Genomic DNA, 19,688 nt, shown 5'->3' on the forward strand with positions numbered 1-19,688 from the left:
GGTGGCTAACCTCCTTTTTGTGTATTGGAACTCTATTCATGCAATGACAAATCAAACACCTGCAATGCTCTTCCCGAGCAGGAATCTGAGATCTCTCATAGACCTCCTGAAACCAGATCTATGGAGTAAAGTGCAGAATAAACAGTTCAGCCAATTGCCAAGTGAAGCAGCAAGGAGCTTTCAGATTGGACAGGAAGTACTAATACGTACTTACTGAGAAGCCAAGTGGACACCCGTAGGATAGCTACAAGAACTGGAACCCTGATGTACACAGTGGATGTTGGAGATCAGACATGGAGACGTCGTGTGGACCAGATACTGGATGCTCAGCCGAAGAACACACCTGAGTCGACTGCATCCAACAAGATGGACACATTACAGTCACTGACAGCAATGTGACACCAGAAACCAACACAAGGCATCCTATGCCACTCCACAGAACCAGAGGTGTGAAGAGAACATTACCTTTGACAAGACACCTGCCAAACCTGATGCCTCCCCACAGGTTCAGAGGCACTATCCTGAAAGAAATGCAGTACCACCCAAAAGACCGAATCTTTAGAACTGTGAAATTAGTTATGGACTGCTATTGTGCACACACGTTTATTTGGAATATGGGTTTATGAAAGGGACATTTAATGCTTTGTACATATACAGTTGATGTTGCATTAATCTAAAGGGGGAGGAAGTGTAATATATGGATCTATTTCTTTCAGAGCAATGACACCTCTCCCCCTTAGGACTATATATTGAGCTGTCGTCCAACATGTACTATTGTCTACACGTGGGCAGTTCTCTCTCTCTCTCGTTGTGATGTGGATACACCAGTTAAAGCTATCTCCCGTGTGCTTTTATTTAATTTACATGTAGTTGTGCACAGGCACAACAACGGGAATGTGGGAGGAATAGCATAAGGGATTGGTGTAGATGGATATTAATGATTAGCATGGAGTTGATGGGTCAAAGGGTTTGTTTCCATGCTGTATATCACTGTGACTCTCAGCTAGTTACCAAATGTGAAACATAAGATGTTTTGCGAGTACAGCACAAGAACAGCCCTTCAGCCCACCATGTCTGTGCTGATGATGATGCCAGTCTAAATCAATCCCTTCTGTCTACACATGATCTATATCAAAGTGTTGCCATCTTTTCACTCCCTAAAGCAACTTCCTGTTACCCTGATGAACATTGAAAGGGAAAGAAGCAAACGACCTGGGCTCTGCAGACAGTGATGCAAATGACCTGAATCAGCCTGTGCAGTGACACAAGCCTTTAAGAAGTGAAATGAAGCCATTTATCATCTCAAAGACTGCATTGCAAACAGTCATTTTCTATAATTTTCCATGCAATGTCAACCAGCTGGCCTGGTAAGTACTTTGCAACATCATGGGATAATCCATTGAATGCAGAATATTGCCTGATAGAGTTGAAAGCTTTCTGCAAAGTGTTATAGAATGCAGCCATTTTGTCATATTCTTATTGTCTGATAAAATTAAACCATGTGCTTTTATTCTTGGGAGAAGGTCCTAATACTGATAGTTATGAACCTTGCTGAAAATATTCTCAACTTCGACTGATGCTGAGAATGCTTAAAAAAATTAAGGTTTGCTATTCACAGAAAGTCACATTAGGGATTCATCAGTTAAATGCTGTCTGGCATTAATTTTATTTAAAAAAAAGATGCTGTATAAAAGCATCAAGGATACAATGCTGCTTTCGTATGATGTAGATTCCATTCCCTTTAATTAGTCAAACAATATAAGAACCACAAATTGTTGGGGGCGTTATAGGATGTCACTTAATGCAATGACTCAATCACATCATACATCTCAAGAATAAGGCTTGATTGCTTTGCAAGTGGCACAGAAATCTGGACATTAATTATAGCATTGTATCTATCATTTACCATCCTTTCCTTTTAAAGCCTGTATATAAATTAGCCTCAAAGAAATAAACACGAGTCAAATGACAGTCAAAAGGTGAGAGGTTCTGATGGAAGACTGCTAGATCCCGCTCGGCAGTCATCACTGGGTGACAGTACTGACCTGTGAGCCTGGAATCCATTAAAACAATTAATTGTGCAATGAATTTTTTTCCTGGAGTCAAATACTAAATCACATTTCCAGTTCAAGAGAGTAAGATAAAGAGTCACATGAATAAAGTTGAATTTGTGATTCGTTTAAAGGTGGTGCATACTGACAATTGGATAATTCACTTGTCAGTCAGGCCCAGAGACTGCACTTCTTTAAGTAGTCACACGCACACAAGATTCTGCAGATGCTGCAAATCTTGAGCAACACAAAAATAATACTGGAGGAGATCAGCAAATCAGGTAGGATCTATCTCCAATTTGCAGTTTGGAACAGATCCCTCAACCTGAGGACCTGCAACCATGAATAACCAAGGTACCTGACCTCCTGTCTCCCCAGTCTCAGCTCCTTCCATACACTTCCCGGGTGTTTGATAGGTTCATGGTTCTCTGTCATGGAATCATGGGGGGGGAGGAATCAGGCCCTTCAACATCCCTCGCCAAGTAGGTATCCACTGTCAATCACTCACTGACACTAATCCTACATTCATCCCATTTATTCCCCCACATTCCCATCAAACTGAACACTCACAAGCAATAACTTACAGTGGTCAATTAACCCACCAACCCACATATATCTGGGATGTGGAAAATAAATGAACACCCAGATAAAATCCATATAGCACAGGGACAGTGTAGAAAGATCAGTACACAAGGTCAGGACTGAACCTGAGTCTCTGGTGAGTCAGTGGCTTTACCAGATGTACCACTGTGCTTCCCAACATTTGCCCTCCCATTCCCCCCATCCCAATTAAAATTTAGACTCTGATTATGGGGGGACTGAAGCTATTATGGTGGAAAGGAGGTTCTGCATAGAGATGTGAAGATGGTGTATTGCTCCTGAATTCAGGGACCAGCAGTACAGATAGAAAGAGAGATAAGTTGTGTACATTAGTACCAAACAGTACAGACAGAGAGATAAGCTTCTGCACAGTGAATATAGGGTTAGGGAGCAGGTCATCGAGGGTGGTAATTGCTAGGTTACTCCCAGTGCCACGTGCTACTGAGGGACTGAAAGTTAGAGCAACTGAGGAACTGGTGCAGGGAGCAGGGATTCAGGTTTCTGAATCATTTGGACCTCTTTAAGGGGCAGAGTTGACCTCTATAGGAGGTATGGGTTATAACTAAACTGAAATTTAACCAATATCCCAGAAAGGAGGTTTGCAGCTTCTACCTGGGAGGGTTTAAAGTCACTGGCATGGGGATGGGAACCAAAGAACAGGTCACACAATGGAAGGACTGAAGCTATTACCGAATAACTTCATAACTTCAGAAGAATCCTTAACATAAGGAGGTAATATCATCCTGAATAAATTTAATAACTCCATCTCAAAAGCCTTTCAAAGTACAGAATTCGAAAGAATTACTAACCTCTGTGTTTCTCCTCATCTTCATCCTAACTGACCATTTATTCTGAGATTCTTGTTGCTTAGCTAGAGGGATTGAATTTAAGAGCATGGTGGTTACACTGCAACTGTACAGGATACAGGTGAGGCCGCACCTGGAGTACTGTGTGTAGTTCTGGTCACCTTACCTGAGGAACCTGCCATTCCTGGAACCACTCCAATGAACTTTGCTCTATAACAAGTATCTCCTTGGGAGAGAATTTTACTGAACCCAGACTGCTGAAATGCTGCTGAACCATGCATAACAACTCATTTCAGATGCCCCCATGGTCCTGGGCAGCCTTACTTGCAGCTGTTGCTCACATGTGTTGGCACTAAGGTAAGGGAGTGTGAAACTAGGGCCATAGCTTTAAGGTGAGGGGCAACATTTTCACATTGAGGGTGCTGGGTATATGGAACAAGCTGCCAGAGGAATTGATAGAGGTGAATGCAATTATAACTTTTAAAAGATACTTAGATTTCCTTATTAACTGTGTTATGCATTTTTATAACTCATGTGGAAGGGTACATGGTTAGGAAAGGTTTAGAAGGACATGGGTGGACTGTGGGCATGTTGGGCTAACACAGGCAGGCAACTTGATCAGCATGAACGTGTTGGATCAGAGTCAGTTTCTCTGCTGTATCAGACTATGTGACTCTAGAACTAGATCAACAAAGTGGGCAATGATCTGTCAGATGGGCATAATGAAGGAAAATGTGACACTTGAAATTTTGCCAGGAAAATTATAAAAAAGGAAGCATATTGTGACCTTTCCGTGGGGGGCATAGTTGACATTCCACCCCCGCATTTCTGATGACCAGCACTATTTACTGTTCTTGTACTAAAATGCCTTTGTGGGATTATGGTGGGATGTTCCATTTAATTTATCCCTGTGTTCTATTGCTGCATACTGCTTTTTTCCCTCTTGTTCTAGCTCAAAAGACATGATGATGGAATGATCTGTTTGGATGGCACATAAACAAAAGTTTTTCACTGTATGTATCTCCGCACATTAAACCAATTACCAGTTACCAAGTTTCTCCAGGATAATATATTCCAGTTAACTCTGCAGTACAGCAGGGACATGATCCCATGTGATGTTAATGAGGCAAATCATTTCAGACTTACAAGGGTGAACAGGAAGCATCTAGTTGAATTTTATAAGGGACGTGGAAGTAGCCAGAGATAAAGATGGAAATTGCTGGAAATACCCAGTTTAGATGTTAATGACTTGCTTCATGAAGGAAAAGGAAATTAATTTTAGACTGCACAACACTGAAAAAAATGGCAATGTGCTTTCAAATTTCGGGACTTCTTTATGAATCATAGTGTCATACAGAATAGAAACAGGTCCTTCAGCCCAAATGAACCATCTAAGCTCTCCCACTTTGCCCAAGTTTTTATCCCAAATCTTATTCACGTGTCTTTCCAAATGAGTTGCCAACTGGATGAGTGGGGGCAGCTGGAACAGCTCCTGCTGCTTTTTACAACTTTGAGGAGAAGGAGTCAGCCTCACCTCAACACCTGCTGCATCAGCATACCCAAGTCAAAAACTCATCCTCTCAGGCTATAAAACCATCCCTATGCCCTGCAGAAGTCCATTGTCACCACGGCAACTGCAGATCATGAAATACTGAGCTATCTAATTCAGTTCTTAAACACTCCACACGCAGGTAAAAAAATATACAAGTGGGAGTGTCATGATAAAAGAATATGTCATGCAGAGAAAATAATTTGCAAATTACTGAGTGCATGGATGCCATTGTCACTGAATATCTTGTTTGGACTTCACTGTAATTTGGGATGAGTTTCTGTTGCAATAGGTGAAAAACTCAAGTAACTCAAGAAGAAGAAAAACTGCCACATTGTATCAACTGGGAACAATATTGAGATGTCTATTGTGTCAGCGGATTGTAAAGAAGAGTTATGAATTACACAAGTGTTAGCAGAGTTGGGATTCAGTAATCTTGATGATTTAGGACCCATGTTGAGCAAAATAATTCTTAGATTCTCTCCTTCACTCAAGTGGTAAACCTGCAGTTAGCAACTGGCAGAACATATCCTCTGTGAAGGTAGCTTCCTTGAGCTTGACCTCAGGTAGTGCTGATGTTGGTGAATGATACCTTCTGACATATTTTACATTGTAATTAACTCTTCCTTCAGCCTCCTCTCTTCCATTGAAAACACACCTAGCCTATCTAAACTTAGTTCAGGTGACAGGTTTTAAATCCAGGCCACAAGCTAGTAACTCTGGTCTGTTGTAATCATACCTTTCTGTAATGTGGTGACTATAATGGTGTGTCATACTCAGGCTGTGGCTTAGCCACTGCTGCACGCATTTCAACATCAAAGGACACGCAAGGGGGTGGGGTGGTTCCATTGATACAGAATAAAATCAGATCTTAGAAAGAGGTGATATAGGATCAGAAGATCAAGTTTAATTGTCATTCAACCATACATGAATACCAATGGATACAGCCAAATGAAACAGCGCTACTCCGGGGGCAAAGTGCAAAACACAGACCCAACAGTCATACACAGCACAAGGCCCATATAAGATATCAATAAAATACAGTCACACACACTAAAATCCAAGACCTTGAGTCCATGATCCACACCAAGTGCAGCTCCTTCAGTTTCTCTCCCAACGGGAAACTTGCTTATGGAGTAGACCTTTAAGTTCTTAATGTCATAAAAAAACACATTTAACAAAGACAGTAACACTGTTGGTTGACCCCGTAGAAGCTGCTGCGACCAATTGCACCTCCATGTTACTGGAAATAGAATATGTAGAATCCTTGTGGATAGGGTTAAAAAGCTGAGAGGGTAAAGAAACCCTGATGGAAGTTATATACAGGCCCCCAAACGGTAGCCAGGATATGGGATACAAATTGCAATGGGAGATAGAAAAGACATTTAAAAAGGATAATGTTACAATAGTCATGGGTGATTTTGGTATGCAAGTAGATTAGGAAAATCAGGTTGGTACTGTGAGGAAATTTGTAGAGTGTCCACGAGATGACTTTCTCGAGCAGCTTGTAGTTGAGTCCACTGGGGAAAAGTCAATTCTGTATTGGGTGTTGTATAATAAGGTAGATTTGATTTGGGAGGTTAAGGTAAAGAAACCCTTTGGAGACAGTGATCACAATATGAGAAAATTCAAGTTCAAAGTACATTTATTAATGTATGTATACATTATACAGCCTTGGGATTCGTTTCCTTACAGTTAGCCACAAAACAAAGAAACCCAAAAGAACTGATGGAAAAAAAGACCATCAAACACTCAGTGAGCAGAGAAAAAAATCTAATCAAGCAGGCAATAAAGGTAAGCAAATAGCATTCAGAACTGAACTTTATGAAAGTGAAACTCCACGGACATGAAGTCACAGCATCAGTTCAGCACAGGACAAGTAAATGTGGCAGAGTAGCAAGCTGAGCCAGTCCATTCCTTGCCTCCACTTCCAATGCCCTGGATTTGTTCTGCAGTTTGACAGGGAGAAGATAAATTCAGTGTTACAGTGATGTAAACGGAATTGCAGAGAGAGGCATGAAAGAGCAGCTGGCCACAACTGATCGGAAGAGGACTGCAACAGCAACTTGAACAAAATAACGTTGCTGCTGGTAATCATACACCCTTCAATCAACCCAATAGTAGTCTTCCAAAAAGTCAAAGAAAAGTATTTGTTTCTTTATTAGCAACTAGTGAAACTGACAAAACTAAAACTAATGATATTAAATGTACTTAAGCAGACTTAAGTGAAGTTAAGCAGTTCATGAAAGATATCATACCTAGTGGTCCCCAGTACTAAACTTCCCAGAACAAAGCATGAATACCTAACTTCTTCTCCTAGCTTTTAACACGCCTCCACTCACATGACTAGTTGCTTTAATAAATGTGCAATGCAGAATACAATGCTAATAGAAAGCAGATGCCTGACACCTCCATTCCAGCCCCTTATTCATTATAAAATCAACTATATACTACCAAAATACAGGAGACATGAAATCTTAACATTCACATAAATGTCCTCTGTCTGGTAGGCGATCTATTTTGGGTCATGATCTTCTCTTGACAAACCAGGTTGTTCCTCTTGACTGTGTTCAGGGAAATCGGTTTTGAATTGCTGCTGCCAAAGCTCATTCAAGTGGAAAACTGAAACCCTGTTAACTGTCAGCGTAATCTCTTCTACCACCATGGTCTCCTTTTAATGGTCCATTAACAGTCCAACCCAACATTGTTCTGATTGCGTAGGGCCAGTCATTAACACTGAAAATCATCTACAATGGCTCCAATGCTTCAGGCAGATCCGTCTCTATCAGCAGCTCAATTTCTGGCAAATGAATATGCTTTAGGTGAGACCATTCCTGAAGATCTCTCTGACAAGGAATGTTCCTTTGTAGACAGGCATAGTTTCCTGCATATAGAGGTTAGGCATTTCATAATAGTTTAAAATATCTAAGACAGCCATTTCTAATCTTCAAACAATGAAGGTGCTCACAACCTTCTCCTGACCCATGGCACGTAAGAGAAATCGTGTTCCTTTTCCTGTCAGGTTGAGCTTGTTCACGAGGCTCGCTGTGCAGAACTGTGCTGTACTTCCTTGATCTCAGAAAGCATAATTAACCACTGTTTTGTTATCTTTTGTAGACTTGACTAGAACTGGAATGAAAGGAAGTTTACAATCATGATCGCTAGCCCCCTTACACCCATTAGATACCAGGGTGTTACTTGCTCTGTAGTTGATTCTTTCATGGCTTATTTCAAATCTACACCCTTTTCATCAGAGTAAATATGAAGTATGCTGCATACCTTGTATGAAAGAAGTTTCCTTCAATCCTTCCTGATGTGTCCCACACACAAACAGCTAAAGCAGGTATCATTTTCTTTTAGGAAAGCAATCTTCTTGTTATGAACCCTTTTCTCCAGCTGAGAGCACAGATCCAAAGTATGTTAACCTTGGCAGAGCAGACAAATCCTTGAGCATTTCCCTTCCATTAGTTCCAGGCTCAGCTTTAGGTTCACTTTTCACAGTGAAAAGTGCTGCTTCCTTTCGCCTTAGAATGGCTTTGTAACTTAGTTCTGTTCACACCTTTGCTTGCTGCTGGTGATGTAGTGTTGTATAAATTCCCAAACATTGGGTGTGTAGAAATCTTTACCTGCCTTTCAATAAAACCAACAATATCAGTGAAATTAATCTTACTGCTTACAGGCCACTGATCTCCATTTATTGTTTACCTTATGGGGCAATCTCTTTACAATAATTATCATATTAGCAGGCACGTCCAGCTCACACATGTCCTGGCATTACAACAGCCTCTAAGAAAAATTCTACAGTTTTCACGTCTTCTGATTTGATACGCAAGCCTTTTCCATGCAGGCTGCAGCAATTTTCTGCTCAATTTCAAAACATTCCTGTAGTAAAGCTCTTAGCCTTTAGATATCCTTTCTCCAGGTTGGCTCGCTAGAAATGTTTGACAAACTCTCTAGAGTAAGCTCCAGTGAACTGTTCAAGAAAACAGAGGCAGTCACTGTAATGATCAGTTTTGCCTTCAATGCTATTCTTGAAAGCCCTCATAAATGAATACTACTGCAATAGATTGCCATCAAAGATGTGAATCTCTCTTTTAGGCAGAGATGCAATGCATTGTTGTTGAACCACTAGGCTTGCTATTTCCTTTTGCGTCCTTATGGCCTCCAGCGTACGATTTAGACTTTTATCGGCTGAAATACGAGTGTCACCATACTGTAGATTATTGTCTTCTGAAGAAGCATCTGCTATTGGTTATGGCATAGATTCAGAAAGGCTGAGAGTGAACACCCTGAACTACCCCTTGGGGTCCAAATCTGTGGTTCACAGACGCCTGAGGAACAAATGTATCCACATTGACATTGATTATGTTGGATTTTTCAGCCATGTTAACATAGGAACTCTCACCACAGAACTCTCCTGCTGGAGCACTTTTAACATCCACAGCGCTTGAAGTCTTCAGCACTTTTGGTTTGGCCATCTTGGCTGCAAGTTCTTCCTGCAAATTAAGCTGCTCTGTCTTTCATTGTATCTGCTTCTTTCCTCTCCAAAGTTGCTCTTTATTTCTCTGAAGCTGTTCTTCCATCTGTTTGTCTTACTTCCAATGCATGTTTATCCTTCAATATTTGTTGTCTTATGCATAACTCAGCTAAATCAGCCTCCCTTATAATGCATGCTGAGGAGGTATCAGACACATGGGACACTCTGTCTGCAGGCTGTACATCATCCTGAAAATCATCAGCTGACATCTGTTCTGTCTAACTGTCCAATTTGTCTGTGGACAGAATGTCGCAGCAACTTGAACAAACCAGTGCCAGGGCTAGTGACAGAACATGGGGAGTTACCTTTTATGACATGCCCTCTTATCAAAATGTTCCAAAAAGTCAAAGAAATGCATTTGATCCTTTATTAGCAATTAGCAAAACATGCAATCTTGAAGTGATAAAACTTATGAAACCAAATATAGAGATATTAAGCATACAGTCGGTCCTCCGTATCCGTGGATTCAACCAACAGCGGATCGAAAATATTCAAAGAAAATTCCAGGAAGTTCCAAAAAGCAAAACTCGAATTTGCCGCGTGCCGAGCACTAAGCTGAATCCACACGAATGAAATGATGTGTAGGCATACCCGGCTGTAGCCGCCCGCCCTTTCACGGATCCTCAGTCTCTCTCCAGCACTCGTTGTTTGAGCATTGTTCGCCTCACATCTCGTTCATTCACTACTTGTGTTGTGAGCGAGAGGAAGGAGCTTAAGGCTAGTAAGGGATGGCTGGCTAGCTATGTAAAGCGCTACAGCCTCGAGAACTTAAAGATCACGGGAGAATTGGGATTGATTAATGCCGAGATGGCATCAGTGTTCCCAGAAGAGCTACAATGGTTGTGTCTGTACTGAACGTGTACAGACTTTTTTTTTCTTGTCATTATTCCCTAAAAAATACAGTATAACAACCATTTACATAGCATTTACATTGTATTAGGTATTATAAGTAATCTAGAGATGATTTAAAGTATACGGGAGGATGTGCGTGGGTTATATGCAAATACTACGCCATTTTATATAAGGGACATGAGCATCTGCGTTTTTTGGTACCTGCGGGGGGTCCTGGAACCAATCCCCCCCTCCCCCAGATACTGAGGGACGACTGTACTTAAGTGGACTTAAACAAAGTTAAGCAGTCAACAAAAGATGTAACATACAGCAGTTCCCAGCACTATACTGCCCAGAACAAAGCATGAATACATAGCTAAACCTTTTGCTTTTACCATGTCCCACCTACATAACTAGTTATCATAATAAATACACAACACAGAATACAATGCTGATAGAAAACAGTTGCATGGCTCCTACAGGAGTTTCTGGGGGCAATCCGAAGGCCCACGATGGATAGATCCCAAAGATGAAGAAGTATTCAAAAGGGAAGATGAGGCAATCATGGCTGACAAGGGAAGTCAAAGACATCACAAAAGAAGAGGGAAGGCATATAATATAGCAAAGATTAGTGGGAAGTTAGAGGATTGGGAAGCTTTTCAAAGCCAACAGAAGGCAACTAAAAGCCATAACAAGAAAAAAGATGAAATATAGAGGTAAGCTAGCCAATAAAATAAAAGGGATAATACTGCATAAAGAGTGAAAAAGCAGCGAGAGTGAATATCGGACCACTGGAAAATTATGCTGGAGAGGTAGTAATGGGACACAAAGAAATGGCGAATGATTAGTAAATATTTTGCATCAGTCTTCACTGTGGAAGGTGCCAGCAGTATGCCAGAAATGCAAGAGTGTTGAGGGGCAGAAGAGAGGGTAGTTGCTTTTACTAAGGAGAAGGTGCTTAGGAAGCTGAAAGGTCTGAAGGTAGCTAAGACAACTGTGTTAGATGGACTGCATCCCAGGATTGATCTTTCAAGAATCACTAGATTCTGGAATAGTTCTGGAGGACTGGGAAATTGCAAACATCACTCCAGTCTTTCAGGAGGGAGGAGGTAGAATAAAAGAAATTATAGGCCATTTAGCCTGACTTCAGTGGTTTGGAAAACATTGGAGTTTGCCTGATGTTGTAGTGTATGAAGGAAGAGAAGTGAGTGCAGTTACTTTTACAAGAGAGAAGGTACTCAAAAAGCTGAAAGACCTAATGGTACACAAGTCACCCGGTCCAGAGCAACTGCACCCTAGGGTTCTGAAAGAGGTAGTTTTAGAGATTGTGGTGGCATTGGAAATGATCTTTCAAAACTAATTGGACTCAGGCATGGTGCTGGAAAATTGCAAATGTTACTCCACTCTTTAAGAAAGGAGGAAGGCAGCAGAAAGGAAATTATGGACCAGTTAGCCTGACCTCAGTGGATGGGAAGATGTCAGAGACAATTGTTAAGGGTGAGGTGATGGAGTACTCGGTGACACAGGACAAGACAGTACAAAGTCAGCATGGTTTCCTTCAGGGAAAATCTTGCCTGATGAACCTATTGGAATTCTTTGAGGAGATTACAGGTAGTATAGATAAAGGGGATGCTGTGGATGTTTTATATTGGACTTTAAGAAGGCCTCTGACAAGGTGCCACACATGAGGCTGCTTACCAAGTTAAGAGCCCATGGTATTACATGAAAGTACTGTTACTAAGATGATTAGAGCATTGGCTGATTGCTAGGAGGCAGTGAATAGGAATAAAAGGATCCTTTTCTAGTTGGCTGCCAGTGACTAGCAGTGTTCCGTAGGGTCAGTATTGGGACCATTTCTTTTTATGCTGTATATAAATGATTTAGATGATGGAATATATGGCTTTGTTGCCAAGTTTGCAGATGATACGAGGATTGGTGGAAGGTAGTGTTGAGGAAACAGATAGGATGCAGAAGGACTTAGATTAGGAGAATGGGCAAGAAAGTGACAATGTTGGAAAATGCATGGCTATGGATTGGTAGTAGAAATAAATGTGTGGTCTATTTTCTAAACAGGGAGAAAATCCAGGAATCTGAGATGCAAAGGTTCTTGGGAGTCCTTGCGTAGAATTCCCTAAAGGTTAACTTGCAGGTTGAGTTGGTGGTGAGGAAGGCAAATGCCATGTTAGCATTAATTTCAAGAGGTCTAGAATATAAGAGCAACGATATGATGCTGAGGCTTTATAAGGCACTGGTGAGGCCTCACCTTGAATATTGTGAACAGTTTCGGGCCCCTCATCTTAGAAAAGATGTGCTGGCATTAGAGAAGGTCCAGAAGAGGTTTACAAAGATGATTCCAGAAATGAAAGGGTTATCATATGAAGAACGTTTGATGACTCCGGGTCTGTACTTGCTGGAATTTAGAAGGATGAGAGGGGAACTTATTGAAACCTTTCAAAAGGTTTAAAAGCTTAAACAGAGTAGATGTAGAAAGGATGTTTCTCATTGTAGGAGAGTCTAGGACAGGAGGGCACAGCCTCAGGACAGAGGGGCACCCTTTCAAAACAGAGATGCGGAGAAATTTCTTTTTCTAAAGGTTGGTGAATTTGTGGAATTTGTTGCCACATGCAGCTGTGGAGGTCAGGTCATTGGGTGTATTTAAGACAGAGATTGATAGATTCTTGATTGGACATGGCATCAAAGCTTACAGAGAGAAGGCTGGGAAATGGGGTTGAGGAGGAGATTTAAAAAAAAAGGATCAGCCATGATTGAATGGCGGAGCAGACTTGATGGGCCAGATGGCCTGATTCTGCTCCTATGTCTTATGGTCTTATTATTAAAAATGAGGTTTTGGAGTACTTGGAGGCACATGACAAAACGTTGGACTTCCTTGAGGAAGAACAGGCAAGAAAGAAAAAGGAGAGTCAGTGGATGATGTGTACTTGGATTTTCAGAAGGGCTTTAAAAATATCAGACTTGAGACTGCAAAACAAGATAGGAGTCAATAGTGTTACAGGAAAAGGATTAGCATGGATAGAAGATTGGCTTATTGGTGGGAGGCAAAGTGTAGAAATAAAGAGAGCCTTTTCTGGTTGGCTGTCAGTGACGAATGGTGTTCCACAGGGGCTGGTGTTGGGACCAGCTCTTTTCACATTATATGTTAATGATGGAATTGATGGCTGGGTTTGTGGATGATAAAAACATGTGGACATTCAGGTGGTGTTGCACAAGCAGGGTATCTGCAGAAGGACATGGACAGATTGGGAGAATGGGCCAAAAAGTGGCAGTTGGAATACAGTGCCATGCACTTTGGTCGAAGTAGTAAAAGTGTAGACTACCTTCTAATGGAGAGAACATTCAAAAATCCAATATGTAAAGGAACTTAGGAGCCCTCCTGCAGAATTACCTAAAGGTTAACTTGCTGGTTGAGTCAGTGATGAGGAAGGCAAGTGCAATGTTAGCATTAATTTCAAGAGGACTAGGATATAAAAACAAGGATGTAATGTTGAGGCTTTATAAGTCACAGATGAGCCTCACTTGGAGTATTGTGAGCAGTTTTATGCTCCTTATCTAAGCAAGGATGTGGTGACATTGGAGAGAGCTCAGAGAAGGTTCATGAGAATTCGGGGAATGAAAGAAGTGTTTGATGGATCTGGGCCTGCACTTCTTGGAATGTAGGAAAATGATGGAGGGATCTTATTGAAACCTATTGAATGTTGAAAGCCCTAGATAGAGTGGATGTGACGAGGATGTTTCCTATACTGAGGGAAGTCTAGGGCCAGAGGGCACAGCCTCAGATTGGAGGGATATCCATTTAGAACAGAGCTGAGAAGGATTTTTTTTTTTAGCCAGAAGATGGTGATTCTGTGGAATTCTCTGCTGCATGGTTGTGAAGGCCAAATCATTGAGTGCATTTAAATAGGTTGTTGATAAATTCTTGATTAGTCAGGGTGTGAAAGGTTATGGGGAGAAGGCTGGAAATGAGGTTGATCAGCCATGATAAGACGGCAGTGCAGACTCAATGGTCTGAATGGCCTAAATCTGCTCCTATCTGTTATGGTCTTCTGCTGCTTTGCATTAGAAATTTCAAAGATGATTAATAAAATCAAAGACAATAAATGCTGGCAAGAGTGAAACCCATGGAATTAAATACAAACATAAGAAAGAGGAGCAGCAACAGGCCAGCTGGCAATGCAGGCTGTGAAACACATAGATTTGGATTGTACTTCTCTCAGTGGAGTAATTATGACAATACACTTACAGCTAAGATGTTCCAGTTTTGCATTTCCTTCTAATTTGGCTTTACTTGGTGCTCATACATGGTACACTGTACTTGGTGCTCATTCAGTGCAGCAGAAATATTTACATACAATTCCTAAGTATTTTCTGTCCTTCTCACAACTTGTTTTCTTACTTCAGTTTGCACCATCAGAAAGCTTTGCTGCAATGCATCTGATCTGCTCCTCACACTCATTAATATTTATTGTAAATAGTTGAGGCCACAGCACTGATCCCTGTGGTATCCTATGAATCACATAGCTGGAAATGACCATCTATCCTAACTTTATTTTCTGTTAGTTTTTCAGTTATCCATCCGTATTACTCCCAACTTCTAAAACTTTTATTCTAAGCAATATAAGTTATCAAATAGTGAAAGGAATAGTGTCAATGTGGATATGAAATTTGCTGAGGAATAGAGGCAGAGAGAAGCTGAGTTTCATTCTGGATGGTGACACTCTGTATTGTTCTCCAGAGGCTGCTATGATGGTCTCTGATCTTTCTAACTTCTATTCCAAAATTACTGGTGCAGCCGTAACTCCAGTCACCTGGTTTGATCTTGGGGTTGGCTGAATGAAGCTGCATGTTTTTTCGGTGCTGCATAGGTTTCCAGTAGGGGCAGTGAGCTCCTCCCATAAACATGGGTTAGTAGGTTAATGGCCACTGTAAATTGCCCCTAATGTGTAGGCAAGTTGTAGTATCTGGGGGGGGGGGGGGGATTGGATAAAATAAAGTGAGATTACTGTTGGATCAGTGTAACAGGATAAACAGATTTTGTTCAAAACAGGACAGAAGCAGAAAGTAGGAAGCAATAAACATTAATTTAACATCTGCACAGGGAAGCTGCTGTTACAGCGCACTTGGTTAAAGTCAAGATACCCATGTAAAGTCAACATCATTTGAAAAAAGAGAAATCATGTTTGAGTAGTTCACTGAAGCAGTAATGTGCTGTGGGCAAATGGGAACTGGTCAATCTACAAAGATTTCAGAAAACATTCGATAAAGATCAGCAATAAAAGTTATTGCTGAAAATAAGTGATAGTGTTGGGTGTAATATATTGGCTTGGATGGAAGATTGGTTAGTTAAAAGGAAATAGGACAGACAAGAACACAGGTACCAGGTTTGCTTGGTACAATGAGTGGTGTACCACACAGATCAGCACTGATGCCTTAACTTCCACAGCTCATAAAAATGAACTGGTTGAAGCCATCGAAGATGTGATTTCTAAACTTGCTCAAGACACAATCCAGAGACCTAGATATTCCTTCCAGGTGAAGCAGCAGTAATTTATAAATACCTTTTCCAATTTAGTACGCTGTATTTGCTGCCCATGGGTGACCATTGGAGACCATGGATTTTGGAGAAACAATGGCTTTGTGGAAGCAGCTTTCAGCTGTCTATCATTTTCATTTTCTACACCCGTCCCACTCTGCCTTTAGCCTCCCACTCTGATTCAGAGAAGCTCAAAGAACAAAACCTTGTGTGCTGGTTGTTCAGGTAACAGTCATCAGGTCCCAATGTTGAAATTACCCATTCTGGATTACTAGCCTTTCCTATTTGAATCAGGACCAGTCACTTATGATGTAATGGCAGTGATCTATGACATTAGCTCTGCATTTCTCTCAATAGCTGCTTTCTGATCTGCCGACTATTTCCACCATTCTCTAATTTTATTTTAGATTTTTTATACCAGCAGCATTTTGCAAAACATTATTCCAGCACTACCATATCTTCTCTCTACATTTTCCTCCTCAGTCAGCTGAAGACAACTAATCTTCCCCACACTCTCAGCCTCAGCACATACTTCAATGCACAAATTAATGTTATTAATTGATCTGTGTGAACAGTATGCAAGGCAAGTTTTTCCGCTGTATCTTGGTACCTGTGACAAAAATAAACTAATTTAGAATTTAATAAAGCTACTGTCTCCTAGCACTACAGACCTGGATTCCATCCTGACTTTGAGATTAATTCAAAACTCACACATTATTGTTCTAATGTAAATATCCTCGTAAACTTTTTATAATTGACCCCTGCTCAGTGAATCAAGTTCCTAAATTCAGGAATGCATTTGAATTCCTGAATACTGAATACGACTGTGTGGAGGTTGAAGGTTCTCCCTGCAACCATATGTGTTTACTCTGTTGGCCATGAAGAAATTGAAAATCTTCAAGCCAGCTGAATAGAGAGCAGAAGTAGTCAAAACAAATATATTTGTTTTTGCCTTGCGGTGGAAGCAATGGAGGCCACTGTTTGTGAGACTACTCCGAATTTTGTGACTGTTTTGTGAACTATGGTTTCTACTGGATCAGAGTGACTAAAAGTGGACATAACAATGTCCCTACCAATAACCTTGGGCCAGAACCAATACAAAGTGCACACAGGCTGGCCAGAACCAATAGAAATGAAATGAAATATGACAGTGACAAACTGATAAGAAAATAGAAAAGTAATGAAATATTTTGGGTCTAGAGCAGTCAGAACTCCAGAAACTTTTACAAGGAAATCCTCCATGTCTGGGCCAGAAAGAAAGATCAATCATCTGGCCAAAAGAACATTCCCCCATTTCAGTATTGCAAGTTGTATTGAGGGTTGAGTACAAAAGAAACAAAGTATTCACAAACTTAAGGTCTTTGATTTGGGATCAATTATAACAAGTTTGTATGGATATTTATGTCAATATAATGAGGTTGCCTGGAGATCAGCCATGATCACTGTGAATAGTGGGACAGGCTTGAGGGGCCGAGTGGCCTACTCCCACTTTTTTGGGTTTCTATGTTCTTTGTTTTCTTCACCTCTTACACATCTCTATTTTAATTATGCTTGATTTCTACCTTTTTCTAATTCTCATGAACTGCTATTGAAATGAAAAATTAGCTCAGTTTCTGTCTCCACAGGTGGTTCCTGACCTTTTGAGCATTTTCAGCACTCTCTGCCTTTGTATCTATTTTATCCTGATTTCTGTTTCTATGTTTCTTTCTCTGACTAGCTCCATTTGTTTTGAGCTAGGATGATTAGGGTGATCATTTTAGCCTTGGGTGGCAAAGGAGTGGATTCAAAAATGATTTCTGTTCTTAAACCCATTGCAGTAGAAGATGTGAGAATTTCAAATGTGGGCATATTAAGCCAACAGTGTTGCCTCACACAGATGACATGAATGCTACTATTCATTACCCGGGCTCATGCTTATCTAAAACATACAGATTACTTCAGAAAAAAAAGCATCCAATGGGTATCTTCAAGGCAAATGCAGTGCAAATTGGATTAAAAACGGCATAGTTATGCACATGCTCTATTCTTTAGCTAATTTTCAGATGCAAAAAAAATCATCTGATGAAGCTTCTACAATGTCGAATAACCTATTTTCTATTTTACATCTATTTGAAAATAAATCTGTTTGCACTTAAACTGAATCCTGGACAATTCAAATTCTTGATCAAGAGATTGAGGCACTGTTGCTAGTAAAAATGTGTTTGAAATTCATCAGGGATGCTTGCTCTGAATCTAGTCACACACACAGTGATCTATATTCTATGCATGTACACTATACCTCCCTGCCTCACAGTACAGCTACAGAAAACTTGAGCTAAATTGCAATGACTAAAGTGTAGAAAGGGTGAAGCAAAAATAAAATAGGTAGCCATTAATCTTGGGTTACTGTAATGGCCAGTGGCATTTTTATCCATCACGAAAGATGGAATTTCTCCTGCTTCCCTTCATTCTTGTGACTCATTTAGGTAGCCAGACTGAAACTGCAAACTGAAGCCTAAAGGAGACCCTTTTGTTCAGAGAATTCAACCCTGGTTTCAGCAATGCTTCTATCAGTTTTCTGCTCATTCTGTACACTTCTCTTAAAAAGGGTTCTTAGACACCAACTTGACTGGGAGGGAGGGAAGGTGGGTAAGGGAAATCCCTCATTTGATGTATTAATTCTCGTATTCTGAAGCATTTATGGCAAAACTGAGATTACTTGTGTGAACAGAAGGCTGGAAAAGCACAGCAGAGATGGGAGTTGCCTTGAAAATCAAAGAGTCTTTGTTGGCAGAGGTTAGGGATTGAAAAATGATGGATTAATCCCTGTATAAAGAGCTAAGAGGCAAACAAACTTCAGTCAACGTGTTAGAGGGATATGTGCTCATCTGACTTTCTACGTCTGTGTCCCATTCAACCCCATCTGTTTATTTTCATGCTCAAACATGCTTAATTCCACCATCTGGTCTCTGACTACGCATGGCTAAACAGTGTTGCCAGTCTGGACAACTCAGACCAGGTACACATTCAGCCTGAGTTTATACTCAATTTCACCTGAAGTGACAAAACCCCATGAAAAAGGAAAATGTTAGCCCACAGGTTTATATAATTTAATGCTAATGTTACACTGTGGCACATCACCAAATTCAGCACAAGATTTGCCTTAAAGCCTAATCTAACTTCTAAAGCCACATTATTTAGCTGCTTATACAAGAGAAACCATGCCAACAAAATTTAAGTAAGAAATTTTGCTCTGAGTCATGAAAGAAAGATTAGGTTTGAAAGATAAACTGAGTTTATCACTTTAATCCAAATCACGTTCCTCCTACTCTGTGGTCCATGCTCATGTTTGGAACCAGTTTCTCTGATGACTACACAAATTAGATGGACACAGAGACTGAGATGCCAGTGTGTTACTGGAGAGTGGACACTGGGGACTTGGTGTACGAGAGGGAGTGAGTACTGGTATCCCAGTATGTGAGATGAAGTGTGCTTGCTGGGCACCTGATATGTTAGCGGAGAATGCGAACAGGGGGTCTACTGTATTCGATGGAACATGGGATTCCAGTGTGTTTGATGGAATGTAGGAAGTGGGGCCCCCTTGTCTTAGAAGAAATGCAAAATCAGCAGTGGGAGCTGGATGGGAGGGTGTGAGGAGCTAAGATGACGCCAGAGGGTGACTTCTGCGAGTTCATCTGAGAAACAGACGAGTTCGTCTGAGAAAAGAGGCTGTCGGCAGCCTCTGCACTCGAGATTTCTCTCTCTCTCCCTCCCCCTCCCCCTCCCC

At 40.9% G+C, this 19,688-nt stretch overlaps 1 long non-coding RNA gene across 1 annotated transcript in view; it reads left to right on the top strand.

Annotated features, from left to right (window-relative positions):
- Positions 1-1,186: 1,186 nt before the first annotated feature.
- LOC140723567 (uncharacterized) overlaps positions 1,187-19,688 on the top strand; it is a 159,223-nt gene continuing 140,721 nt past the window's right edge. Inside the window, exon 1 of the long non-coding RNA XR_012097925.1 lies at positions 1,187-1,367. This is a non-coding gene — a long non-coding RNA (uncharacterized lncRNA). The remainder of the gene's footprint in view (positions 1,368-19,688) is intronic.

The sequence above is a fragment of the Hemitrygon akajei genome, chromosome 3 (assembly GCF_048418815.1).
Source record: "Hemitrygon akajei chromosome 3, sHemAka1.3, whole genome shotgun sequence".
NCBI classification, from domain to species: domain Eukaryota; kingdom Metazoa; phylum Chordata; class Chondrichthyes; order Myliobatiformes; family Dasyatidae; genus Hemitrygon; species Hemitrygon akajei.